At 46.5% G+C, this 15,857-nt stretch overlaps 1 protein-coding gene across 1 annotated transcript in view; it reads left to right on the forward strand.

The window, feature by feature from the left end:
- Nucleotides 1–680: 680 nt before the first annotated feature.
- SERPINE2 (serpin family E member 2) overlaps nt 681–15,857 on the forward strand; it is a 53,571-nt gene continuing 38,394 nt past the window's right edge. The window contains exon 1 of the mRNA XM_073218058.1: nt 681–843. The gene's annotated coding sequence lies outside the window, so the exon portion shown is untranslated. The remainder of the gene's footprint in view (nt 844–15,857) is intronic.

Raw genomic sequence — 15,857 nt, forward strand, 5'->3', positions numbered from 1 at the left:
GCACAAAGTCCCATCAGCTGTAGTCACTGCCTGGGAAGAGCTGGCTTCCCAGGACTCTGCGGGTACCCTGTGCTGTCACCGCAGCCAGGAATCCAGTTTTCCGGATTCCCTTGTTTGCCATCTGCCTGCGGCGCCTCGCCGCCGCTCCTCTGTCCCCGAGGCCGGGAGAAGTCGGCTGTGGGGCACCCTGCGCAGCGCCCGGAGGATCTGCCCCTCCCCAGCCCGCCCTGACAGTCTTAGTCCCAGCCCCGGACTGGAGGGCACTGCCCCGGGGCCCCTCCTGCCTCTCCCAGGGGCAGCCAAGACGACTGCCCCAGTCCCCGGGGCGCAACGCGGGCCCCTGGGTCCCCCCCTCCCAACACACCCGATCCCGGCGCCCCACGTGCGCCTCGGCCCCGGCTGGCGCCGCACCTCGCGGTCTGCGCGTCTCCGGGCGCAGCCCCACGAGGGGGACCCGCGGGGGACCGCGTCCGCGAGCCGCGAGCGGGAGCGGGGCGTCCCGGGGTGCGGGCGCGGGGACGCAGCGGGCCGCCGCACACAAAGGCGGCGGCGGGAAGGCGGGGCGGGGCGGGCCGGGGGCGGGGGCGGCAGGAAGGGGCGGGGGCCGGGCGGGCGGCGATAAAGCCCCCGCCGCCGCCGCGGCAGCCCCGCTCGCGCCCTGGGGCTGACGGCTGCTCGTGCTGCGCGGCGTGTGCAGGCGCCGCCGCTCGCTCCCCGCCGGACTCTCCGAGCCGCCGCCGCGCCGCTCTCCCTGCTCCGACTCCCGCGCCCCGCCGCCACCGGCTCCGGCTCGGGCCGCGCCGCGCTCCGCGGCCGCCACCTGGGGATCCCGAGCGAGGCACGGTGAGTGCGGGCGCCCGGGGGCGGGAGGGGCGCGGCCGGCGCGCCCCCTGCGCCGGGGACGGTCCCGGGGCCCCGCTCGCCGCCGGCCCGGCGCCGCGACCTTGCGGCGGGCTGGGAGGCTGCGGGGCGAGCGGGCCCCGGGGCGCAGACGTCGGGGCGGAGGAACTTTCTCAGCCTCCCCCGGCTGCCCCGGCCACGGACAGGCGCCCGGCGCCTGTGCCCGGCCCGCGGGGCCCCGGAGGAGGACCGGGACAGGAGAAGGCGTCTCCGGGACCCGCAGCCGGCAGTACTGGGCCGGCGCGGCTTTCTCCGGTCCATCCTAGCTGGTGCCCGTGCCCCTGAACCTGAGTACCCAGGTAGTCGGCGGGCTTCCCTACCCTCTATTTTGCGAGCGCTCCGCCCGATGATAGGGCAAGACACACGGACTCTGACTTGTTACCATTGCTTGAGCAGAGTGGGGGTGACCAGTTGCTTCCGAGAGAGCCTTTAAATTGGCCTCTAGCAATCGATTTAACCCTACGGAGCAGGTCTTTGCTATTTTCATCATCTGGCACGATTAGTGGCTACAGGTTAAGATGCAAATACTCAGAAATTGTGAGCAGAATTTGGTATTAAATTTGCCTACAAACTGAGCCGGGAGGGAAGGCTAAGGCTTGTATTACATAAGACAGCACTCCACCTTCAGGTATTATGGAGATGCTGTTGAAGGTTTAGTGTATTAATGAACAAAAAATCATCTTCATGTGTGTCTCTCTTGAGAAATGCTGCTGTGTCTTGCTTTGACTACTGTGTAGAGAACATTCTTATATTTAGCATCAAGAGAAAAAGGTGTGTGAAGGTTTGACTTCCTTTTTCAAGCCAGGGAGCAGTTTATTTCTCTGAACTGTTCAGGAACAATTTATGTGATAATTTTGTACTTTGGAGGTTTTATATTCAAAGTTGAACACGTAACTGGAAGAAACGTAGCATTGCTGATTTGTGTATCTAAAGCACACTTCAAAAATTGAGGATACTTTCAATGCTATCTGCATATCTAAATCAGTAGTTACTGCTGTTTGCAATACTTCAGAAATTTTCTTCAGCTATGCAAATGAAGGTGTTGGCCTAAATAATCTGAGGTTTCTTTCAACTCCCAAGTTTTGATTCTAGGTTAAAATAATGTTTGAAAATACTGTAGAGTGCAGGGCAATTACTGAAGGTCATAAAGATGTCATCCATCTTTTATTCTAAAAAACCAAAATGAATCAATGCAGAAACTCTCTGCCTTCCATGAACTTCATATAGTAGCGTAATTTTAAAAGGATAAGAAGGAATCGGTCTCCAAAGGATGTTAATTTTAAGTTCCACACATGGGGGATTAAATACTAGTCAGAGATTGAGGTGGTAGGGTTGGAAATGAGCTATGTCCCACCTCCCCTTCTGTGTGGTGGTCTTCTGCCAGTCAGGCATCTCCTTCGGCATGAAGGCCTTTCTCTCCTCTTCTAGTCTCCCCATCCACTGGGGAGATGCTCTTGATTCCCACTTCCTTGATTATCTCAAATCCAGTTACCTAAACCCACTCAAGCAACTCAATCTTCTAACTACATCCCAGTCTTGTTCTCATCTAGAGATGCTCAACTTCTGAACTCAGAAACTTCAGCATCTCGGTGTCATTGTACCACATGCTCCCCTTCCAGGTTGCAAACTGGTACTCCCATTGCAACTCTTCTTTGACACAGAGACGTCTTCTCTGCCCTCCTTCCAGTTTGGCAGGTGACTTCATGACCTGCTCGGCTGAGAAAGTAGGGGCCCCGGATTGAAGGCTTTCCATGTCTTACCCCATTTTCTTCCTACAAACCTCTCCAAATTTACTTAATCATCTAAGAAATCTTCTTGAGCATCTGTTCTTTCCAGGCATCTTGCTAGGCCCTGATGTATGGGTCCTTGCTCTCTTGGGATGGTCATTCTTATGGGAGGAAATAGACAAAATGGAAACATAATTATGCTATGATTAACTGTATGATAAAAAAATGAGTGGGATGCAAGAATAGGAGAAAAATCAAGCTGAGTCAGGGAACTTAGAAGAGGGGAGAGAGAAGGCCTCCCTGTAGTAGGGCCTAATGGCTTCCTATGAATTCTTTTATCTTTTAACAGTATTTTAAAAAATGCCATAACCTCCCTTGTCCCTGCATTCCCCACCTCATCTCCAGTGACCAGTGTGTCTCCCCAGGCTTCTTAAATGAGCTAACACTTCCCCAGTTTCCCCTCTCTTCTCGGCTCTCAGCAAATGGCCAGAGTCTCCGTAGACTACAGGAGAGCACCCTACAATTCCTGAATGAGCGACCCTACTGATGCTCTCCAGACCTGTGCACCGTTTGATTTGGAGTTTTGCATCCTTTCTGTTGCTTTCTTTTTCTTCCTTAACTGTCATTTCCCACTACCTCCTGGGGTCACCCAGGCCTCTGTCCTTGCCTTCTTCTGCTCTCTGTAGAGGCTTGGGTGAACCATGTTCCCCCAGCTTCATCTATCACCAGTACAAACTGAGTCCCAGATTGGCATCTCCGCCTGTTTACCTATAGTTCAGTGGTCTTCTCTATGCACCTTAGGCAAAAAACCCACAATAAGTCCAAAACTGATTTTTTCCTCATCCCCTACCCCCTACCTCCTTAGCCTCCTTTCTGGGTCACGGCTCCACCATGCACCCCAGTGTTAAGCAGAGACCTCACAGTGTTGCCAGGCTTCCCTAGCACTCCCACATCCAGACAGTCGCCAAGTCTTGCTGCTTCTCCGTGCTGTGCAACCCCATCAACTTCTGCTCTCCTCTTGGTGGCCCTGCCCTGCTTTAGAGTCCAGAGGGGCAAAGTGGTGGCCAGTGTGTTATTTCCAGCTGGCAGCTGTGTCGTTGGTCTGGACAAACAATCCAGAACTTGAGTTAACACTTAGAAATATTAAGATGTCACTCGGATTTGTAGCTTCCCTTAAAAATCAGATCTGGAACATGAGGCCTGCATTCCCCTGTGGCAACGCTTGACTGGCTTGGAGTTTCCAGGGCCCAGCTACCCTGGAGGTTGCCTGCTTTCTGGTTCTCCATGGACATGGGGTCCTCATTTCCAGTGGTTTCATGGCTCCCATGGAAGGTCATCGACAGCCTGTGCATGCCCAGTGCCTTACTGCACCACCTTCTGCCTCGTTTCCTCATTCTACACCTTTTCAACCATCTTCCGTGTTTCTGCAGAGATGATCTGCTGCTCCAGCCCCTCAAATCCAAATCTGCTTGTGCGCCTCTGATGAAAACTCAGGGCCTCCTTGCCTGACAACTATGTTACAGCCTAACTCAGGTTAGGTGTCTCAAGTGGAAAGGTGAGCCCTCTGTTGTCTTTTATCGTGTGGGACCTGAGCTCCTCAAAATGCTTCTGAGCTTCTGTTAAGGAGGGTGGGTAATACATAATTCTAGTGTTACCTCACCTGTGTCGAGATGCATTCTCTGCAGTTGACTGACCTTACCACCCTCCCACGTCCTCACACCACCCTGGGGGGAGGTGGGGCAGGGTGGATCCCCCGTCCCAAACAGCGGCAGGGAGACTGTAGATATGGAGGCAGAGGCAGTGCCCCTCAGCACTTGAAACATTGGTGGGACCCCATTTAATGCATGGTGCCTGGAGTTACGGTGTGACCCCAAGGTCACTCTTTGGACAGTTCTGGCCCAAAATGCCTCAGCACTCAGCCAGCGAACTTGCAAGTGCCCGTCCCAAATGATTTCATTGCCAAGCTGAACTGCCTGCAGGCTCTCCCAGCACAGAGCTTCTGTATCTCCTTTCTTTGCCCCTCCTGGGCCTTGGCCTAGGATTCTCTTTCTCCATCTTCTGCATTCTTTGTCTGGCTAACTTGCACTTTTTCAAGGCTCAGGTCCCGCATTGCCTGTTCCAGAACATCTTTCCTGAGAATTGCTGCCACGAGCCCTCTATGGTGCATGTATGGTGTGTACACACAGGTGCACCTCACCCCCGGGCGCCTCTCAGTGGCAGATACTCTGTCATAGCAACACCCCCGGCCCCCAGACTCCCCAGTGCCTTGAAGACGGGCCTGTGTTTTCACTTCATTTGCACTGGCAGTGGTGCATGAGCCAAAGGCATTTCATTTAATGGATGTCTGAACTAAACCATATTCATATTTTTCACACGTTTACTGCACACTTCATGAAAGAGTGCTTGCTTTTCAGGCTTAATGGAGAGTACTCCTCCAACACCTCCACCCTGGCTCTGATACTTCTGCATTTAATATATATCTTCATATTAAAAAAAAAAACGAAATCTTTGATGATGTCTTTTGAGATAGAACATTACTGAACAAAAAGCAGAGTCTAACGCAGAAGTGCTTCTGGGCCTATGTTTACTTCAGTTATCCTCATCAGAACCCCTTTTTGGCTTGGTTCTGTCTTCACTGAGGTCCATTGGCTGGTCTGGCCCCTGTGTTTCATGGTTTTTATACAGCATAGAAGAATGCTTTCTGTTTTTTTCCATTAACCTTCTCAGTGATGGTGATACATACTGTCTTGTTTGTTTGTTTGTTTGTTTGTTTTTTTTGCTATGGTAATTTTTATCTAATCTCTAAAGTCAAGTTTGATGGAAAGAACCCTGGGTTGGGAGAAGGTCTGGGCTATTCCTGCCAATAATTTGTATAGTTGACCACTTAAAACTTGATTTTCTTGTCTATACAATGGGTGTGTTGAAATAAATGATCTCAGCAGTGTCTTATTAAAAAGAAAATCTATAACCTCTTGGCTGATTTTCCTTTCTGATCTGGTTTTCTTAGAAATACTATATCTAGGTGCAGTTTTTCTTAAATACATTGTTTTATGTTTACGTGAAATTCTTCTCTCTCTTAAACCTATGTAATCATTCAGTTTGGCTCCTTAGGACTCAGAAGTAACATTGAGGGCCAGCATGAAGATCTAGTTTATATTCCCACTTAGAGGCATTTATAAAAATGTTAAATAAATTGGATCTCCCTCATACTTGGATCTTCTTTGTAAACTGTCTCCACCCATAAATGTGCTTGTCTTCTCCTTCTAAAACCATCTCTCCTCATGAGTGAATTGTATGTCTGAAAATCAATGTTGAGTTTTATAAAAAAAAATTACCCTTAGGTGTGGAATAGAGTCAAATGCAATAAACTAATTTTATTATTTCTTATCTACTAATTCACAATTTGTCTAAGAACACTGAAAGCATATAGATTTTATTTCTTTTTTGAAAAATGCTACCTTTCACCCAGCAGGCCAAGTCTATGTACATAGTCAGCTATTCTCCCCTTATTCTGCTGTTAGATTTCTAGGTCTGGATGGAGGCCCAGTCCAAAGAAGTTGATGTTCCCTTCTAGGGCTCTTTTTATGCATGGGGATGGCCACTGAGCCCAAGCCAGTTGTCTATTTGTAATTCCATTTATGCATTTTGATAAGCATGTCTCCAGTTTCATCCCTGAATTCCCTCAAAGGTTGGGGTGGATGCCCTAGTTCAAGATCAGATCAGGAACCCCCTGCTCTTGCTTCAGTCTGACCTCGGACTTTGCCCTTTGCTTCAAAAGATAATTTGAGAATTGGAATCCATGGTGCCCTTCTATTTTTATCAGTTAATTCTTGGGAGAAAGATAATGGGGAGGAGATTTTAATAGAAAAGGAAAACAAATCCTATGAAAAGGCAGAAAGGATTGTTGTAGTGACTGCAGATCTTGGTATCTGCGCTTTGTTTCATTTTTGTAATGCCCTCCCCTCTCAGCGCAGTGAGAACCCTGGTAACCTGGGGAATGTCTCTTCAGAGCTTACCAAAAATAGCATCAGTACTTTCTCCCCCCACTTTCTCCCTCTATTTATAGTGCCAACTAATATAGCTACAGGAAAAAAAAAAAAAACCACACACTTGTTTTTAGCCTAAGTTTTAATGAACCAAATCTTGAAAGTGGGTGTATGTGAAAGTTTAATACCAAATACAAAGCCCACTCGAAAATGAATAAGGGGACTGCAAATGAGAATAGGTTTTTCTTTCTTTTGAGAAAATGCTATGTAAATAACAGCAGTGTTTGCCTCTTCTACTAAATTTTTCTTTTCATTTTTTAAATAAGGAATCCACTTAGGAAGAAATATTTTTATGTGGCTTTGGTCACTGTTCAGATTACATAAACTGTTAGCTACTGGGTTATCTTTTGGTTACAAGCACAGAAACCCCAATTAAACTAACCCATAGAAAATCATGGAGTACAAGTGGGGAAGTATTAGCTTTCACTACCGACTCTGGGGCAGGGCAGGTGCTGATGGCCCCGGGGTGACTGGAACCAGAGACTCAGGGCCTTAGGGGGCTCTTCTCTTCGCCCCCTCAGTGTCTCTGGTCTCTGCTTCTGTCTGTGAGCAGTCTTCGTTCTGCCAGGGACCAAGACCGCAGGGAGCTCCGCCCTTACCTCCCTGCAGCCTCACAGAGAGGAAAGGGGAGCTTCCTGCCAGTTCCAGGTGGGAAAGCCCTAGGGAGGTACTCTGATTGGCTCAGGTGGGGTCATGTGCCTTTCCCTGGACCAATGGCTGTTGTCAAGGTAATAGGATACTATGATTGGCCAGAGTTGGAGTTCAGTGTTCAAGTCTGTAGTCAGGAGGGGATGGATTGAGGAGGGTGTGCTGGGCTTGCAAGTCACCCTAAGTGCCCTTAGTATTTGTTTGCAGTGGACAGAGGCTCTGAGTTGTCTCCTAAGTCTCTTGCCTGTTTATAAGACAGATACTGATTATCATTCGCAATCCCACAGTCAGGAAAGAAGTGTGTGGAGCAGCTGAAGCGTCCACGGTCATACATACAGCCTCTATGTGTCCATGCCAGAGCCTGAACCCGGGTTTGTAACTGTTTGAACTGTGAGCTGATATCATGAATTTCCAAAAATTTATGACTAATCAATATTTATAGCTTGTCAAAAAGAAATTCCTGTCAAATGACATGCTTCCTTTCAAAAGACATCTTTTCACTGGGCTGTATGGTATCCCTCAGTAACCCAACCCAAATGCATGAAATGGGAAGAGGCTAATATTTTTGAATTAATGTTTTAAGTAATGTTTTTATGCCTTTTGCCTACCCCCCTCACCCTCCACTCTGGTTCCTTCCCTAGACACTTGTTTTTTTCTGGGACTCAAACTCTAAAATTAGTACTGACCTTTGGGTTGAAAAGGTAGAGTGCATTTACTGGAGTAAAAGAGAATGACTTAGGCCGAGCTGGATGAAACTCAACCGAAGGACAAGTGTGAGTTTTAAAAGATGCCTAATTGAACTCCACAACTGTGTGGAGACAGCCTAGAACATTGTTTGAGGGTCAACTTTATTCATACAGTTTTTTTTAAAATGGTTGTCTTTATTTCAAAATCTGTCATATCTAAATGGTGTATGTTCTTTTCCAGCCCCTCTTCCTTAGCACAGTGTAGTAGTTAAGAGTATGGAGGATTTGAAGGCCAGCGGGCTTTGGTCTGCACCTAGATTCTGTCAGTTACTAACTGGAGGCCAGGAAGCCACTTTATTAAACTTCTCTAAGCCTCAGTTTCTTGATCTATGAGTTGGGCATGAAGGTAGCCACATCTGAAGTGTTCTGAGGGAGTGGAAAGAGTACTTTAGTTGTTGAGCCCAGAGTCTAGGACAGAGCTGACTTTCCAGGGCATGAGGAGGTGGTTGGGGCAGGAGTGGGGGAGTTCTGTGTGTCACAGTGGTCCAAGTGAGTAACTCCTCGGGGGCACATGTTTTCATTGTGTTTTTGACCTTGTAAATGAGTGACCTGCTCTATGTGTTCACCTGCTTGATTTCCAGGCCACTTTTCTCTACCACTCTCAGTGGGCAGTACTCCCAGTGAGCAGCTGGTCATCTGTCCTTCCCACAGGCCCCTGCTCTTCCAGCACTGGCCGTGGTGCAAAGGATGGCTGATGCGTGAAATAAACTCCCGCTTACTCCAACTGTGCGAGGAAGTGTAAACAGCTGTGTTCCCAGGAAGTCTTTCTAGGGGCACATTGCATTCAAACCCTGTCCAACTGGGTGCTTTTACAATTTTCTGTATATTAGTTATAAAGAATGAATAAATTGTCTACGCAGTAGGAAAAATACTCTATTTGGTTCAATAGTTCAGTTTTGCAAGTGTAACATCCAGAGTCTTCTTTTTTTGTTGTTTTTCAGACTGAAAAAGTCGTTCAGCTGTAGTCAATGATGTCCAGAAATAACTGTTTTCAACATGCTGACTCTATTTAAAACACTTGGTCATTTAGTTACGATTTGATTCTTTCAGTATTCATCCACTATATATGAATGCTGGGTTAACCTCAGCAAACATTTCCAGATAGGAAATATATTTTCTGCCACCATTAATATAATTTTTTAGGACTTTATTGGCAGATATCCATTTGACCTTACATGGCACTCAGTGTATGTCCACACTTGAATTGTCACTTGGACAAAGGGATGGGAGATGCCAGGAAGATACTTCGTGAACTGAATTACAAAGAGAGCTTCTTTCTAAAGATATGGATTCTCCTCTTTGAAATTAATTTACTAATAGACTCACATCACCTTATGCTGAACCTGTGTTCATTTCTTAATGACTTGTTAATTAAACTAGCAATTTGGAGGACTGGCCAGAGATGCCAAATTATTCATAGTAAGCCTGTTTTGTGCAGCAAGGTGGTAAATCATAAATATCAAAGTGCTAATCATACTGATGTGAATTAATTTCAGCAAGTGCTGAAAACAGTTATACCCATGCATGTAAATCACTCAGCCTAAAATTTCATTGAGTATGATAAGTATATATTTTTACAGGTATCATTGCAAAACTAAGCTTTTGTCTTACTTTCTGTCTTGTGTCCTAGTTATGTGTGTGTCTTACTGACCGATTAGGAACCTCAGGAATTTTTTGGGCTCCTCCCACAGTACCTGACACAGAGAAGCCCAAAAAGAGGGAAGGAAATGGAGGATCAGGGATTATAGTGAGTCAGGTGCTGTGAGGCACATCTTATACATGATCTGGTCGAATTCTAACAGCCCTTGTAAGGTAGAAATTAGTTCTGGTTTGTAGGTGAGAACCGGAGGTTCAGGTGTGCAGAACATCCTGCTGAGACTTCCCCTGTGGGGTAGTCACCCCAGATCTTGGCAGTGGAGGTTATTCATTCTGAAATACTGTTTTCAGTGAATGACTGAGGCTAACCTGCGGTGGCTAAGGAGCAATGCAGGGCCCCACAGATGAAAAGTTGGAATATTGCTGGGCAGAGATACATTTAGGAGTCAAATGAACCTGGGTTTAAACCCCAGCCGTACACTTAGTTTTATGGTTTCAACATACTCGCTTCTCTTGTTCCATTTCTAAAGCTAGAGAATGGAGATGATGAGGATGTCACCTTCCTTTCGGAGAAAGAGAATATTGTTCCCATTTCACAGACAGGGAAATAGAAAATACAGTGACTCAGTCACTTGGCAAGGTCAGGATTGAGGCAGGTTGAAAGCTGATGTCTCTACCCCTGCCACTTGTCACCTCTCCAAATGCCGGATCTGGGTACGGTTTATTCCAGAACTGCCATCACCTGTCACTTACTCTTGATCAGCCTCCAGAGTGTCCCCATTAACTTGGGTACTGTTACCATCTGTTCCTGAGAGCCACTTGCCAATTCATGTCTCCTTTTTCCTATGTTGTCCACTCCCACATTCTTGAAGAGGATTATTCCCAGAGAGTAAAGAGATTCCCCGAGACTTACCTCTTGATAATCTGCCCCACATAGGACTTCAAAGGAGTAGAAGCTGGCAGCCCTTTTGTATGCGGGTAGATTCAGTTTAAGTTCTAGTTTTTCAGCTAGGTGCTCTGAGGGATACAGAAGTATCCACAAAATAGGTTGACCTTTGAGGATATTGTATTTTTAGACAGAAGAGACATATCCATAATCCTTTAATAATTCAAGATACTCTAGAACATTGGTACACCATAGTGGGGAGAGAAAATATGGGGTGTGTTATATGCAGAGGATTTAACCACAATAGTGAAATTACTTTAGAATTGGTTCGCTTTTGCCATCATCATGAACCATAGTAATCAACTACTCCTCCGCTGGAGCAGACCCATCCTCCTCACCCTCAGTACTGCACTGAGTCGCTATTCCACTGCCAAAATGAGGGCCACCAGGAAGGTATCGGGGAGGCCAGATGGGGATGGGCAGTGTGGACTAGGTCATCGGGACAGCAGCACAGAAGTCCTCTCCCCTCTTCCTGTGGGAAGGACTGGAGGACAGCCTGTGGTGCCAGCTCAGGCCATGGGCTGCGAAAGCACTTTACCCACATTGCTGCCCTGCATTCTCCTGGCAGCTGTGCAAGGCTGGAGGCCAAGATTGTCCTGGAGAGGACGAACGTGGAGGCTCCACGAGGCTCAGGAACACGGGCAAGTGGTGGACCATCTCCAGGTTTTGATTTCCTCTTACGTGAAATGAGGGCAGGAGTGCCCAGCTGTCCAGGAGGTTCCATGATTCCAACACTACAACCCTTTATACATACAAGTTTCTTAAAAGTCAGTCACTACTCGTGGTCTTGTGTGGGAGAGGTGAGTCTACCCACAAGGTGAAGTGTTAGCATGTAGCTGATAAGCACAATGTTTAGATAGACCTCCTGAGTAATACAGTCATTCATTTTTTCTTTTGCATTGCCATCCACAAAACCCCTTTTGCCCTAAATTTTGTAGAATTGCTATTTATTAGTTTGTATCAGTAGTAAGAGTTGGCCATGTAGTCCTTCACTTGCTCTCTGTGGCTAAATCCAAGGAGATAGATTGGTTCCCTTAAAAAAGAAGATGAAAGTTTTTGTGGACAACTTTGGAAAGGTGTGAAATGTTACTCACTTATAACTTCATTAAACATAACTTATACTTTCATTAAACCCTCATAACTACAACCTACTGGCATGCGCTATGGCCTGCTCTGTTCTGGATTGGCATGCAAGCCAAAAATGGTGCCCAAGAGATGCCTTAATAAGTCATTAAAAGGCACTAAAGTATAGCATTTTCTCTGTGAAAAAGAGAGTGTCCTAGTTTAAAAACTGGATGCATGAATATAAAGGGGAAAATTTCCCCAAAATTGTTCCTCAGAGAAAGAGAGAGTTGCTGTATATTACAGTCCTTCCAAAAGCTTTTTTTATAGAAGTCCTGATAAATTCATCAGTCAGAATTCGCCAAAAGCGCTGGGTAGATGAGACGCGTGAATGATGGAGAACAGGATGGGAAGTCGCATTAGCCTGAAATCTCCTTCATCATTACTTACTATGAATGCTTTGAGAGGTTGCATGGTGAAAAGCGTTAAAAAAAAAAGGCATAGAAATTGAATACAGATTTATTAATTATTCCCAAGCTCATGGTGTCACAATTGTCAACTGTTGACTGTTACATTTGTTAATGTAATGCTAGTTGCTATCACAAGTCAACCCAAACATGTACCATGGCTTAAACACTATGGAACTCATTTTCTACTTGCATAAAGTCCAAAATGGATGTGTCTGTGTTAAGCCTGGTGCTTCAGGGACCCAGCTTCTTTCGATGTTGTGGCTCCACTTTATTTAGCAGGCAGTTTCTGCAGTCATGATGCTTGTCAGCAACAAGCTGGTGGAAGCAGAAAGATCGTGGAGGATTGCATGTGGCGGGGCTGAAGGACCAGGCCTCAGAGTGCCATACATCACTTCTGTTCCCATTTCATGGACTATGTATGTTTCAGTAATGTGGTCACTCCCACCTAAAGCAGAGGCTGGGAAATGTAGTCCAGCTCGGTGTCTGGGAAGAAGGGAAACTGAGTTTGCTGAAGAGGTAGCTGCTCTTTGTCAAATGAAATCTTATCAGGACTATTAAGGGTCTCTTTAAAAAGTAACACAGTCAGGGGATGATGGATATATTTTTACCTATGTGGGCAACTGTTCTGATGCTCTATGAAGGGCTTCTTAGGGCTTAGCATAGATTTTTCAGTGATTTATGTTAAAAAAAATTCTGTATCATAAGCAACTTGGGAGAAAAGAAGATGGGGTGCTTGGGAAAATTGTTAGACAACTCAGAGTGATGACAGGCATGCAGAAGATGTCTGGAAAAATTCAGAACTAAATTGCTTTTGGAAGGTGGGGATGGAAAGGAAAGTACTATTTCTAAATCACAGTGTATGTTATTTCACATATTAATCATCAGGTTTATTGGATCAGGTTGACCAAAACTTGGGGGGATGAGGGGAAGAGGTGTAAGGGATCTTCTTGTTGGGAAAAGAGGAGGTGTGTCTTCTCTGGAGATACCATATCTTCAAGTGCATATGGTAATTAGAACTTAAGGAATTCATAGTGGAAGAAAGGGTGGCTTTTCCAGCGTGGGAGAGGGTTGTCACATAGGCTGAAAGCACCCTTCTGCGTCTGGGGGCAAAAGGAAAGGCGAAGCTTGAGAAGTGGTTCCGTGCCAATCCTAAGCTCTGAAGGAATGAAGAAGGACCCAGAGGAATGGGACAAGGGAGGGAAGGTGACGGGAGCATGTCTGCCCTCTCAGGGAGAAGCTTCTGGCAGCGCGTCCTGGTCGTGGACATATCCACATGGTCTCTTGCCCCTTTCCTGCTGTGTGATGTGGGCATATTACTCAGTCGCTCTTCATCTCTGTTACCTCGACCATATCCAGCAGGTTCATGTGAGATTTAGTGAAAGATGTGTTCCCAGGCCTGTGGACACAAGAGGAGCTTTAAAAATGCCCTTCCCCTCCCCCATCTCCTGTGCAGCTTCTCACCAACTCCACTGTTAGTGAACATCATCTCCATAACTGGCTGTGAACGCTGGGGAGACTGTTCTCCCCTATAAAATGTGGCTTCATGACAAAAAGCAGCTCAGCCTACTCCATCTCTAAAGGTTGGGGTGTCTTACAACAGAGATTAGGCAAAGTGAGAGGGAAAACTGTCATTATATCATTGATTTTTAATTGCAGAAATCCTTGTTCTTAGAGGTGTGTGTGTGTGTGCGCGCGTGCGTGCATGCGTGTGTGTGTGTGTGTGTGGGTGGGTGGTGGGGGCCTGTAAAACGGTTGGTCCTAAGAAGGAAAGTTCTGTGGTGCTGAGTTACCACATCATTTCTCAGGGTGGTGTCATGGGGTCCCCATAGCGACCTTCTGAGGTGTGGGATGGGAGAGAGGGTTACCACTGATTTCGTAGATGAAGAAACTGAGTCACAGAGCAGGTGTGTGACTTACCTGATGCAAGCAGACCTAGGACCAAACAAAAGGTCTATTCCACAATCTCAGAAGAATCCTGGGAAATAGCTGAACACACCTTTCCCAAACCCCTTCAGAAGACACTAGCCGGGACCTCAGCAGATAAAGTCAGGCTAGAGGAATAACCTCCATATCTGGGTGACAAAGCCCAGGTGGGAGGCCTGCTTCCCATCGCTCGAGATGGTTTCTCAGCTTTGCAGAACTTTGCTGGTTTGATGGTTGCTTGCCGGAAATAAACGTGTCAATGTTAGAGTGATCATCTTACCACATATTCCTTTGGGATTTTATTTATTTACAGGCCCTTTGTACTGAAAGGAGAGGATCAAAGAGGAAAGCAGAGGAGCGCTTCCTGAAGTGGAAGCTACTAGCTGCACACATCTCTTGTTCCCTACTTCAGAAGTACTTCCAGATCTCTGGTGCATTATTAATCCCCGCCTCCCCCCAGAAGTTAAAATCAGAACCAGGGACCCAGTTTGCCTATACTCCCAACTTCCTCTGCATAACCATGGATTTTACTTGTAATCCACGCCAAATATTTATGCTGAGGGATTTGGATGGACTCCTCCTGTTTGGGTTTCTTGAACCAAACCTGGATAAAGAGGGGACTTCAGCACAAGAACTGGAACAGGGGGCTGAGGAGGAGGAGATGAACATGTACTCAGGTATCAGAGAATCATTTCCGTGCATGCCAGAACTTACCTCAAAGCAGCCCTACTACGGTCACCTAAAATGGAACGTAATATCAGTGTGTCCACACTGGAACCCACTTTTTAATGCAAAATATTTAATGTATTTAGAGAGACAATAGGAAAGATGCTTCTTGTCTATTTTTTCCTGAACTGTGTAAATGTGCCTACTTGGGGGCAGAGGTGTGTTAGAAAGCTGACTGAGGTACATTCTTGTTTTCCTCCTTCATTCTTAGGATTTTAACACAAGTTCAGCACTTTCCCGACTTCTTTGTTTGCAGGGAAAGGAAAAGACGTTTGTAAATAAATTCTCAATGGTACCAAAGGGAGAAGAAGAGACACAGGATGAGACACGAAATGGTGTTGCATTTTACTTGCATGATGTTAGGGAAGCCGACTGCCTAGGTGGGCTCTCCTGAGGTGGCATCATAAAGGGGGATCCATAACATGAAGCATAGAAGGAAAATTCAGATTTTATCAGGAGCCCCAGGGTTGTTGCAGATCAGAGAGACTGACAGTTACCAGACTCATACAAGAGATGGAAGAAGGGAAAGGGAGTCCCTTGGCCAATTAGCTTATTCCCCACGTTAACAACATCTTATGGGAAGCCCACTTGTTATGGGAAGGTTCATTGGTAAGTATGATATGACAGCAAGTGGAGATAGTTGGTGGCTCAAATCATAGAATTCAACCGGGGTTAGTTCCAGATAGTCTGTAGGGAAGTTCTTGTCAACCAGCCTGGGAGGCTAAGTATTGTCAACAACATGCCACATAATAGGTTCCTTCATCTCCAAGTGGGTACCCACTATATCTTAATTACAGATAATGTAAGACATTAGCCTTGATGACAGGTTATTGAAATAGATCATTTCCGAGTCCTTTCATTATTTCACTAGGAAAGTGCATGAGTATTTGTATAACCTCTATGGCTGTATGAGAAATGGAAAATGATGGTGAATCTTTTAATTCCCTTTTCCCCAGGCCCCAAGAGTCTGGGCACAGTTTCTTGGGCCACCTGTTTGACAGCCCCTTTTTCACTGCCACAGACCCTGCCAACCACCATTTGATCAGCTATATTGATCAACTGTCAAG

The sequence above is a fragment of the Manis javanica genome, chromosome 12, assembly GCF_040802235.1.
Source record: "Manis javanica isolate MJ-LG chromosome 12, MJ_LKY, whole genome shotgun sequence".
In the NCBI taxonomy this organism is placed as follows: Eukaryota; Metazoa; Chordata; class Mammalia; order Pholidota; family Manidae; genus Manis; species Manis javanica.